Here is a 12,763-nt window from a genome sequence, read left to right as displayed (position 1 = left end):
ACTACTGTGGTGAGGATATATTAGTAGTAAGTAGATTCTATGTCCACAAGAACGGCAGAATTACACGAAATTTTATAGTCCTTGTTTATCAAATAGATGACCGAGATGATGGTAAACTTCAAGACAACCTACCACTTCCCCTCCGGTCCGCAAGAAAAGGCAGGCACCGCCCAGCGCGGGCGGAGAACAGTAGGCCTGGTGTGCACCACCGCTGACGCAGAGAGCCGTCGGCGCACTCCAGGAAGCGAGCGCCGCCCAGTGGGTGTTGACGGAGCGCTCCCTCCGTGCAGTCAGAAGGCGGCGCCTCAATGCCCAGCAGCAAGCTCCTTGACAGTGGCCACGCGGCGTTCGCTAGCGGCGTGACTGTATCAGAAAAGTACGCGCCCACCTTTAGCAAGCGCACTTTCACTGCTAAACGTGTGATATCGACAAAGTTCGAAGTAGCACATTCGAAAGGATGGCAAAAATCGAAGCGCATTTTCACATTTGTTTTGGCCAAATTGAAAGGAAATCTTGGTCACTCTTTTCAGGCAGATTAAGCATTTTCGTCAACAATGCTGAGTCCAATTGTGCACGAAACGCTGCAATTTATTTGACCGCCTCACTTAAACGAAAAAAACTCTCAACATCATGCCGTTGTGAAGGACTGAATCCATGAGGCCTATACGTTGCTCACAATAAGGGTTACAAACAGCCTGGCGTTCACTACAGATTCCCTGCGTATTTGTTGTGCGGTAGTGCTCTTGCCCCTTTCGGGCGCGGGCAGACGAGCGCGTTTGTGTGTGTGTGCGGATGGCGGGCGACCCTACCAGCAACGGACGGTACACAGTGCGCAACGGCTCGAAGTGGCCAGCAAGTCGACGGCTGGCACCAGACGGACTGCCGGCAGAGGAGGGGGGTGTTGGCTGCAGGAAAACGCTGCCCTTGCGAGGGACACCTGATCCCCCCGACATATCCCCAATGAGGCCATCAGCCCTCCCGTCGTAACGGCCGCTGCTTCCTTAAAATTCGGCGTGCGTCCTTGGTGGGCGGCGGGAGCAGCGACGGCGAAAGACTGTGGGGCGAGGAGGACCCCGAGAGAGAAAGAGAAGCTTGACAGATTCGCGGTGGTCGCAGCGAAGACAGCGGACAGAGGGGGAGATGAGAGCGGGGCGCCAGCAAGAGAGAAAAAAAACAGCGTATATTAAGACATGGACCGAGGCAGATATAACGACACAGTGCTGTATCTATATCTAGATCTGCTATATCTGCCTCTGTCCGTGTCTTAAGGTGGGCTGTTTTATTCCAAAATATGAACTACCAGCTAGCCCGTTTGACCACCCTTCTAGGGTGAGAGGCAGACGACGGGAAAGCCGAAGTAGCCGCGGCCCGCCGACGCAAAATGAGCGGAGTGAAGACCCGACCAGCCGGACGGGGAATCAGTTCTCCTAAAAGCCAGCGGTGAGCGGAGCCCCAGTTTTGCATTCAATCAGAGGAATAAATAATGATTTGCCGGGTTACCGCCTTGTTGGCTCAATTCTCCTCACTTCACCAGGACCCGTAGATGGTGCGACTGATCCCCTACAGGAGGGAACGTCACAAGTAGTGGCAGCGGTGGGATCTTGCTGAAGTTTTTGTACGAGACCATTAACCCTCGTACCCAAAGAGATAAGGGCTGACATGTCGCTACAGGAATCACCGAGTCTTCACGAAGGAGTGTAGGAGCAAATCAGATTCTGCTGGAAGCTGTGATTTCTTCATTCGCGGAGGGCGACAGCGGTCCGAAGGTAAGGAGTTTTCTCCAAAGTTTAGAGCAGGTCGGTAATCTGGGCGGATGGCAGGAGAAACAGTTGATCGGGGTGGCGCGGCGTAAGATGGTCGGGGCGACTCTAGACTTTGCTTGGCTGGAGGAGGAGGTGCCCGGCGTGACTTCAGTAGATAGTTTAAAGCGCTTGCGCTTAAACGAGTTAATAATGAGCCGGCGTGCTGGAAGTTAGAAAAGTTTCTAAGCGCAAAGCAAAACGTTGGCGAGAATGTGCGCTCGTTCGCGAGCCGGCTGCGTTGACGGCGATTACACGTCGAAAATAAAATCGAGGCGAGAAATCCTCAAGGACCAAGTGGCCCTATTTTTCCGAATGGGCTCAGTGGTACGGTTAGATTACTCTGTCACATGATCCCCAGACATACGAAGAGGCGGTGGAGGTGGCATCTAAAGAAGAGCAGTCAGAGGAAGTTACCCTCAGGGGCCCCGCGATTGTCTGACTTGGAGAAAGCAGGGAAGGGGCGAGTGAGCTTCGTGAATGCCTAGATTGCCTGGAGAGGCTGCCCGAAGAGAGCCTTCGGGTACGTGAACACCCTCCATCCAGGCATACGGGAAAATTCAGTCGACTCGACAGATCAGGCGCGGGCTTCTCGTGCGGCAAGTTTGGGCACATCTACGTTTTTGTCGTCTGCGCCACGTATCTCTCGAGCACAGTCCAGGGCGCACTGCATGTTACGAGAAGCGTACCGAAGAAGGCGAGCGCAGCCGTGAAGCTATAGAGGAACGAAATAGAACCTCTACTGACGCCCATCACGAGCAGGAGCGTTGAGAAGCGTTAGTGAGCATATATGCACGGCAAAGCAGAAGGGATGCGCGAGCCAGTTGAGACTAATCACCATGCAGACGCGCTCAGCAGCGCGGCGGACGCCAGAGTTACCGAGGTCCCCCCTGCGATCGAACAATCCCGCCTGTATAAGGAGCAAAGGAAAGATCCATCTGTCCTAGAATTTATAAACGAGTGCTACAGCTCAGAAGCAACAGAGTTAATTTGATCACTTGGACCCTTGTGGTATACTCCGTTTCAGGGACAAAGCGCACGATGCCGCAGACCGACGCAGGTAGAACATTACAGCGGGCCAATATTAGAGATCCGTTGTCCAGGCATGGCCCTAAGTAGGCCCGGAGTTCCTAATGAGCATTTAATATTGGCTCTACCACTCACTAACACATCCAATGATGGTCCTGGTTTTACGCCTTATTTACAGTACTGGCATTGCCATCACCAAATTACGGCTATCATGGGCCACGTTGGCCAGAATTCTCCCACTGTATGCTATTGCTGGCAGTGCCATCCTGGAATCGTGGCTATCAAGTTCCATATTAGCGAGAGTTCTCCCGCTCTTTGCCAGAATTGGCTATGCTATTCTAGAAAGCTCTCTATATTGGCCTTGCTTGGCCATCTGTTTTAAAATACACAGGCAAGCATTGGTTAATCTTTTGCTATATGACAAAACGACATGACAACGTTGAATATTGACAAAACAGCGAGAGACAGTTTATAATTTTTTGACATATTTAAAAAACTTTGCGCACAATAACACAGGACGGGAGGAAGAAACACGCACACACACACACTCCCTCCCGTCCTATGTTATTCTGCGCCAAGTTTTTTTAAATATGTCGCAACAGCAACTGGCCCAACATTCTACCCTATTTATTTCTCGAATTCACTAAACCTGACTTGAGCTCTCTATAAGGGGTTTGAGACATGTATAGGTCTATCTAATCTCAGTTTAACTATAACTGGCATGTATAGCTGTGCCAAAGTAGAATCATAATACCAATGCTACGCGGACTTTTAACCGGCATTTGAGTCAAATTGTTTTCGACACTTCGAATGGCATTCGTACCAAACGGAATTCTAAACTGCTTTATACAAATTTCCAAAGGCATTCGGAAGTATTCCAAACGCATTTCTCTTGCTGTATAGCAATGGAGCTGCTGCCGTTGAGTTTTGTGCGGTCTGTTCGCTGATTTTAAGCGGTACAACGACGCGACGACGACTTGAGTGGTGGCCAGTGGACTGTGCATATTCTGCCACAGAGTAACCTGCCTGTTGCATGATATCGATGGTGACATCATCCAGACCAACCTATACAGATCTATAGAATTCTATTGTTAATACTGGGCAACTAGAAGTGGCTGCAACTAACCTCTCAACTTTCTTTTAAAACGTCCCGTAAATTCAGTAATTAACAAATGCGCGCTGGCATGATCTAGTTGTGATGCGTGTAATTTTGCATTGCTTAGCCGAGCCGCTAATGATAAAATATACCTTTTTTGAGAGGTGCACGAACAGTGCTCACGCTATTGCTTTTGTCTGATTTCTGGGCATTACAACGCGATTATTTGTCACGGATTTTAAATATTTGAAAGCGCTTTTGCACGACCTGCTTGCACGAGTATCAGAAAATTAGCCCAAGGGCACATCTTTCTAAAAAAAATCAGAAAAGTTTCATTTCAACTTTTTTATTTAAAAAGCACTTTCTTTGCTTCAGTCTAGAGAATTCGCTGCCAGAATGCGCAGCGGGTGCCTGCTTAATGAAGATCCTAAATCAAACGTAATAACTTAGTGCAAGTGCATTCGGTAAACCGACTTTGTGCACAATTTTTGTAACATCCAGAAACAAAGCAGGGGCCTTTTAATTTGCAATTATAAGTAGCGCACGTGCGAAATATTAGGCCGCCGCTTCATTAACGCACGCGGTCACGCGCTAAAAGATTCCTTCGCTTCCGTACATCGTTTTCTGTGATCGCGACTTTCCCTGCGTTTTCCGATTGGCGTTTTCTTTCCTTTCCTGCAAACGGTAATGTTGCAAACCGTTGTTTTTTGGGCATTTTATTGTTCTGTTCCGTAACTTGCATTGAGGGCTATAGCTCCTGCTCACGTCTTTGCCTATTTGCTCGCAAATTATTTTTTTTTTGCTTTCGAACATTATTGTTAGTGATGAAAAGCATCGTAAATAGTTGCGAATTATAATTCAACACGTTTTTGTTTGTTTTTGCTTTCTTGCATATAACTTCCACACCACCAAAGATTTGAGGATTCGCTTGGTTTTAATAAACTGCACATCTCCAACCAAAATTTAAACTTTAACCCAACGTTTCCTTTTGTGCGAACAACATCAACCGCACAAAAGGAAACCTTCCCCCAGTATATGCCCAGGGACTTCGCTCTTCAACTCAACGAAAAAAGTCGCCATTCACCATCTCCCTGCAGTGTGCCAGCGTGACTAACAGCCAAAACCCCCATCCCCTCCCCTGCGCCTTTCAAGTCACAGCTGACGTTCCTTTGACCCCCCCTTCCCTTCATAATTAAAGACGCTAGCTACTGCCCTCAGTCACATCCTCATTCGCGAATGGGGAAGGTTGCCCAGGAGCTCGAGCAGCTGGTGGGTGGGCAGCCAGAGCACCTTCCTCCCCCTCCACGACCGGACCTGGACCATCTGTTCGGGGTGCTCATGCCACCATGGGGCGCCAAGCCGAAGCGCCTCACCCCTGCAGTTGGCCTCCGGCAGGGAGCAGCAGCGACCCTGGAGGAGGACCTGGCCGGCTGCACGCAGCTATACACGGACAGGTTGGTCCTCATGGGTGCCTGCCCGTCTGCCGCAGCTGCCTGCACTGCACCTTCGTTGGGAGAAAGCCGGCAGGCCAGGCTTCCGTTCATGGCCAGCTCGACCACAGCAGAGCTGGCGGCCCTCCACCTGGCTGCCGACATCCTGGAGTCCCACCCCACACTGCAGTCTGCAGCCACTCTGAGCGAGTCCAGGGTGGTCCTCCAGCTTTTGCAAGAGCCACGGGGCCGGCTGCTCGTCGCACACAAGCTGGCCGCCAGACTGAACGGCATCTGTTCCCGTGGCTGCTCTATCTCCCTGGCCTGGATCCCCAGCCACGTCGGAGTCACAGGCAATGAGGAAGCAGATGGCCTGGCCAAGGCTGCTCACGGAAGCCGTACCTCCTGCTCTACTGCTGTGGTTCCCCTAGTTGTTGCCAGAACCATCACGGAGCGGCAGCTACTAATGGAGCACCCCGACCCCTGGGTTGTCCAAGGGACACCCCCCTCAACTCCAGCCAGATAAAGGGCTCACCAGACGGCAGAGGTTCCTCCTCCTCCGGCTCCGCATCGGATTCTCTTGGACCGGGGCTATGCTCCATCGCAAGGGTTTGGCCCTCACGGCGGACTGCTCCTGCTGCGGCCATACGGAGGAGACCACCGATCACCTCCTCCTCGATTGCCCTGCCTTGGCCATACACCAGACGAAGCTGGCTGCCTGCTACAGGGAGCTGAGCCTTCCATCTGACTTGGCCAGTGCCCTCCTCTTCCCTACTGGTCCCGACGCTTCCAAGGCGCTCCGGTCTCTCCTCGCCTTCCTGAAGGAGACGGGCCTGGACGGCTATTGCTAGCCCAAGGCAGCTGACTGACTGTCTGATACGACTGCGTCTCCCACATCTTTATACTCCCCCTTTCCTCCTTCCTCTGAAACTCTACCCATCCTTCTCCTCTCTATCTGCACGCCGGCTGTGGCGGTGGTGCGTTAACAACAGTCACAGGCCCGTGCACTTTCCTTTCCTCTTTCCCTTTGAACCACTTACTACTACTACTACCTCAGTCACCCCTCATAAAGGAGCCCAGTCGGCTTCGAAACGCTTGGTTAAAGTTAAAATTTTTAGTTGGAGATGTGCAGTTTATTATAAGTCTTCAAACGCAACCAGACAGGGAAATCTGTCAAAATGTTTAGTTTTCAACCTAGCTTGCTTGTACTATGTCCCGTATACGATACTATGAAATTAATACTCTTGTCTGGGCGAGTTGGTTCATTTCTAACAAAGAACGTACTTGCGCAAAGAACACAGAACACAACAAAGTAACACATACGACAAGAACAGAGCGCAACTTGCAACTAGTTTATTAAGAGCAGGCAAATGGAATATATACCAGTGTTGGCCAACAGAAAGATTACAAAACCAAAATAAAGATAAGCCACGTGCGCAGTTCATACCAGCATGCCGCCGCCAAAGGTACAACCAGATATCATTCTGTCCAACTGATATGATACTGTCACTGAGAAACGGTTGAAGTAAGCAAAGCTGGTTTACTTGCTTTAATTAGACGCGCAAGACGTCGGAACGCGCAAGGCAGCAGGCAGCACGAGAGATGAAGAAGATGAAGCATCCAGTCCCGAGATCGCTCAAGGCTTGCCAACTGCCAGGAAATGCAGTTTAGCCGCTGTATGGCGCCACTAGAGTAGTTAGTAGCGTAGCTTTGCTCCCCCTCTCTTGAAGACACCGACTCGGTGTGGTAACAATTGCAGGAAGGACCACAAGAGTAGTCGCACGTGTCTGGCGTGTGGTGTAAACACGCGCCTGGGGCTAGCGGGCGTGGTACGGCTTCATCCGAGGGACGTGGACAACTTCGGAGGTCGGCCGTCTAGAAGAGCGAACTCTTCCTTGGGGAAGAACTTCGTAGGTACTTGACTGAGCTGGCGGAGCACCTCGTAGGGGCCAAAGTATCTGCGTAGAAGCTTCTCAGAGCGTCCCCTCATGCGGATTGGGCGCCACACCCAGACTTGTTCGCCGGGCGGGTAACGCACATTTCGGTGGCGGAGGTTGTATCGCTGAACGTCGTGAACTTGCTGGTGCCGGATGCACTGTCGAGCGAGTTGGCGGGCGGCCTCAGCGTAACGAACAAATTGGGCAGCACCCATAACAGAGGGGGTAGCGCTAGCTGGAAGCAGCACTGCATCCAGCATGGTTGTGGCTTCGCGACCATGTACTAAACGAAATGGAGTGAAGCGTGTCGTTTCCTGGACCGCAGTATTATAAGCAAAGGTGACGTAAGGAAGTATGGCGTCCCAGTTCCGGTGGTCCGCTTCGACATACATAGAAATCATGTCGGCGATCGTCTTGTTGAGTCGTTCGGTGAGGCCGTTCGTTTGAGGGTGGCAAGCGGTTGTTTTGCGGTGACTGGTGCCGCTTAGGCGCATAACCTCCTGCGTAAGGGCTGAGGTGAACTCTGTTCCCCTGTCAATTAAAACGATGGTGGGTGCACCGTGACGAAGCACAATGTTTTGAATGATAAAGTTCGAAATTTCGTCAGCAGTACCACGGGGAAGAGCTTTAGTCTCACAGTATCGGCTGAGGTAGTCGGTGGCGACCACAATGTAGCGGTTACCCAGAGAGGACTCCGGAAATAAGCCGAGTATGTCCATGCCAACTTGGTGGAAGGGAACCCGAGGCGGATCAATAGGCTGGAGTAGGCCGGTTGGCTTAGTCGGAGGCGTCTTGCGACGCTGGCACTCGCGGCAAGTTCTTACGTAACGTTTCACAACTGCAGCAACCCTTGGCCGTATGTTTGCCGTATTCGTGCCAAAGTTCGGTAAAAACCCAGGTGACCAGAAGATGGGTCATCATGGCTCGCCTGCAGGACTTCGTCGCGAAGAGCCGTAGGCACGACGAGTAGATAGACAGCTTATGTTGGGCTGTAACTTTTCTTATACAGGAGGCCGTCACGTAAACAGAACGACGACAGCCCGCGCGAAAAGATTCGCGGGGGAGACTGAGCGCTTCCTTCTAGATACTCAATGAGGGGCCGCAGTTCGCTGTCGTCCCTTTGGTGTTGAATGAGGATGGACGTGTAGATGGCACCAAGAAAAATAGAATCGTCGTCGGTGTCAGCTCGGTTGTTCTCGATAGGAGCACGAGACAAACAGTCGGCATCACTGTGCTTTCTACCAGACTTATAGACGATGGTGACATCGAATTCCTGAAGTGGAAAGCTCCAGCGTGCAAGCCGTTCCGAGGGATCTTTGAGGTTCGCCAGCCAACACAGCGAGTGGTGGTCGCTGACGACCCTGAAAGGGCGGCCATATAGGTACGGGCGAAATTTTGTTACTGCCTACACAATGGCCAGGCATTCTTTTTCGGTGGTGGAATAGTTCGCCTCAGATCGTGACAAGGTGCGGCTCGCACATACGATTACGCGTTCGAGACCATCCTGCCTCTGCACAAGGACCGCACCAAGGCCGATGTTGCTGGCGTCTTTGTGTAGTTCAGTGTCGGCTTCAGTTCAGTGCGGAGGTCTTCAAAGGCTTGCTGTCGCTCCAGGCCCCAGAAGAATGGTTCGGAATCTTTCGTGAGTCGCGTGAGGGGCTCAGCGATCTGGGATAAGTTCTGCACAAAACGCCGATAATAGGCGCAGAGACCCAGAAAGCGGCCCACACTGCGCTTATCGGTTGACACAGGGAAAGCAGCCACGGCAGCAGTCTTATCGGGGTCTGTGCTAACCCCTTTAGCGCTCACGATGTGGCCCAGAAACTTCAACTCTTCGAAAGCGAAGTGACACTTTTAAGGGCTTCAGGGAAAGGCCGGCCGACCAAATTGCTTCGAACACAGCGCGCAGGCGTCTCAGGTGCTCTTCGAACGTGTCAGAAAAGATGACAATGTCATACAAGTACACGAGACAGGACTGCCATTTGAGATGGGCAAGAACGGTGTCCATCATCCTTTGGAAGGTTGCAGGAGCCGAGCACAGGCCGAAAGGGAGCACCCGGAATTCGTACAGACCGTCCGGTGTAATAAAGTCGGTCTTTTCCCGGTCGCGTTCGTCCACCTCGATTTGCCAATAGCCGCTTCGTGAATCTAGCGATGAGAAGTACTTGGCGTGGCGCAGCCGGTCCAGGTAGTCATCAATACGCGGTAGAGGATAAACATCCTTTTTAGTGACTTTGTTTAAACGTCTGTAATCAACGCAGAACCGTAGGGTTCCATCTTTCTTTGCCACTAGAACAACAGGCGACGCCCACGGGCTCGTCGAAGGCTGTATCACGTCGTCCTTGAGCATTTCTTGAACTTGGCGGCGAATGGCATCGCGCTCCTTCGAAGAGATGCGGTAGGGCGGCTGACATAACGGCCGTTGGTTGGCGTCAACTATAATTCGGTGCTTTGTGAGCGGTGTCTGCGTAACCTTGAAGGTCGAGGCAAAGCAGTCGCAGAAAGACTGGATAACGCTTTCCAAGCAGTGTTTCTGGTTAGTTGGGAGGTTTGGGTTCTCGTCAGTGTTTATGGGAGTGGTCGGTTCCTCCACTGATGCCGGGGCTCCGGACAAAGCGTTCTGTCCCGCGAATTCGCTGAGTTCCTCGAAATACGCAATAGCTGTTCTGTCAGGCAAACACTGAGGTTCACAACCAAAATTGGTCACCAAGAGTTTGGTTCGGCCCTTGTTCAGTTCAACAATTCCTCGAGCAACACAGACATTCCGATCAAGGAGCAGCGACATGTTGGTTTCAGCGATGCCACGAGTTTTGGTGCTGTTATCGCACTCTACAGTAACAAACATGCTGGATCTTGATGGAATCAAAACGTGGCCGTCACAGACGCATAACTTAGCCCTGCGTGGCTCGGTATTGTCGTCGACAAGCCCTTGGGTGGAAAACGACCCGATTAGCTCCTGGAGGTTGATAACGGCACCGTACTCTTGAAGGAAATCTAAACCGAGTATGACGTCTTTGGAGCACTCGGGTAACACAGCAAAGCAACCGTGGAAAGTAACACCGCGGATTTGGATTCGCGAAGTGCAGACACCGATCGGAGTTACCACGTGGCCACCAGTTTTCCGGATCTGCGGCCCAGACCAAGGGGTCAGAACCTTCCTCAAGACCGTGGCTAACCGTCTGCTCATTACCGAAAAATCGGCGCCGGTATCCACGAGTGCGGTAACGTCGTGGTTGTCTGCGGATACCGGAATTTCGGCGGAGGCCAGTCGGTCGCAGCGCGTCGTCGAGGTCGTCGGGTCAGGTCGTCGTCGGTCGGAGCGTCGCAGCGAATCGTCGGGTGGAGGCTCTTGACTCGGTCCAGTAGCGGCAGCCCTACCCCCGGAGGACGCCGTCTTCAGTTTTCCCGACGTGGGGAAGTACCTCTGAACTGGCCAGAGGATGACCGGCGGCCGGGCGAAAAGAACCGCCTTGGGGATGGCGATCGGGACTGGCGTCGCTGCGAGGTAGATGATTGCATGTTATCAGCCAAGTACTGTTCGATATCCCGGGGTCTTTCACCGTAGCGTGGTCGAGGTGCGTCAGGTGAAAAACCCCCTTAAACCAATCCTGCGGTAGGGGCAGTGGCGGAGGATGTGGCCGGGCTCTCCGCAGTGGTAACAGAGCGGCCGATTGTTTGGCGTACGCCAAATGTGCGCTTTGCTCACGGGGGCCTGAACTGCAGCACGGAGGGTGCTGTTGCGCTTGGCTCCTGCAGGTATTGCACAGGAGCGATGGGGGAAAAGGCTCGCATCGCTGGCCCGGGACTTCGTAGCGCTTCGCTGTACGTCATAACGGAGGGCGCCGTGTGTGGAGCTGGGGGTGGCTGCACAACTCGTCGGATTTCTTCGCGGACCACGTCCGTAACGGCAGCGACGCTGACCTGTGGAGCTTCAAAGCGAAGTTCCGCCAGTTCCTCGCGCACAAAGCTTCTTACAAGCTCCCGAAGGTCTTTGGCGGGCAGCGATGTAGGCGTGTACTGGAACTGGGAAGCGGCTGCTACAGTGGCCTGACGTCCCTAGTGGGCGCCCCGTTCCGTTCCTGTAAAGAGCGCTCGATACCCATTGCCTCCTTGGCGAAGTCGGACACTGTTCGTGGCGGGTCACGGACCAGTCCGGTAAACAGCTGCTGTTTTGGGCTTCTGGGCTTCGGGCATAGCAGGGTCGGCCCGATTGAACAGTCAGGTCATGTCCTCGATGAACATCGCGACGCCCTCGTTCGGCTGCTGTGATCTCGAGCGCACAGCTATTTCAGCTTTCTCTTTTCTTTCGCTGCTCGTAAATGTCGCTAGCAGATCTCGACGAAAAGCCTCCCAGGTGGTAAAGGAAGCTTCGTGGTTCTCAAACCGCGTTTTGGCCGAGTCCTGCAGCGCAAAGTAGACGTTGCGCAGCTTGCGCTGGCAGTCCCACTCATTGAAACCCGCCACTCGGTCAAAGCTGGCCAACCAGTCTTCGACGTCCTCGAACCTGTCCCCGTGGAACGGTGGCGGCGATCGAGGTGCGTGAAGGACAAATGGCGAGGCATTCCCGGAGTGCTGACTTGTCTGGCTAGCCGCGGTGGATGTCATGGCCCTTACCGGCGCTGTCAGTTGGCCCAACTCGGGTTGTAGGCCTCGCAGGTGGCGGCTCGCCTTGTGGACTGGTGTTGTAGCCACGCGTTGAGAGCTGACGTCAAAGGTGTCCCCTAGGTCAGCGTACATGGGCCGTTACCCCGCACCTCTACCAAATATGTCACTGAGAAACAGTTGACGTAAGCAGGGCTGGTTTACTTGCTTTAATTAGACGCGCAAGACGTTGGAACGCGCAAGGCAGCAGGCAGCACGAGAGATGAAGAAGACGAAGCATCCAGCCCCGAGATGGCTCTAGGCTTGCCAGCTGCCAGGAAATGTAGTTTAGCCGCTGTATGGCGCCACCAGAGTAGTTAGTAGCGTAGCAATATTCCAAGAATAACAAGCAAAACATATAAAAAAACAAAAAGAAAATGAAGATTCATGAGGTGAACAATCAACGCGGGGAATATGACATATCTTAGCAAAGCAGTGTCAAAAATACGATAACAAAAGCAGTCAAACATGAAAGTGATACCTGTCAACAGGTAAACTATCCTCGTTGCAAAACCAGTGTCAATAAATCGAGTGTGACACGTTAAAAACAATAAGCCACAGAGATAGCAGCACCGAGTTTCACCGACGTAAAGCAATCCAGAGGACATCGAATTTACACATGTCCATCAAAGAATGTTATCTCTTTGTAGAGCAGAACAACTGAAGCAGTACTAACGCATTCGTCAACAGTGTTAGCAGTACGAAAAGCCTCAATTATTTATCTCCGAAGTTTAGTCTTAGCATGGGCCAGAAACGTGGTAATGGTAAAGATGGGCTTTTCATATTGCTAACACCGGTGACGAATGCGCTAGTACTGCTTCAGTTGTTCTG

At 52.3% G+C, this 12,763-nt stretch overlaps 1 long non-coding RNA gene across 1 annotated transcript in view; it reads right to left on the bottom strand.

Annotated features, from left to right (window-relative positions):
- The window catches only part of LOC144124477 (uncharacterized), an 89,938-nt gene that overhangs the window by 29,236 nt on the left and 47,939 nt on the right, over nt 1-12,763 (bottom strand). The window contains exon 2 of the long non-coding RNA XR_013313195.1: nt 133-363. This is a non-coding gene — a long non-coding RNA (uncharacterized LOC144124477). The remainder of the gene's footprint in view (nt 1-132; nt 364-12,763) is intronic.

The sequence above is a fragment of the Amblyomma americanum genome, chromosome 3 (genome assembly GCF_052857255.1).
Source record: "Amblyomma americanum isolate KBUSLIRL-KWMA chromosome 3, ASM5285725v1, whole genome shotgun sequence".
Taxonomy (NCBI): domain Eukaryota; kingdom Metazoa; phylum Arthropoda; class Arachnida; order Ixodida; family Ixodidae; genus Amblyomma; species Amblyomma americanum.
Note: the sequence above shows the minus strand (reverse complement) of the source record. Positions and strands in the feature narration are given on the sequence as shown.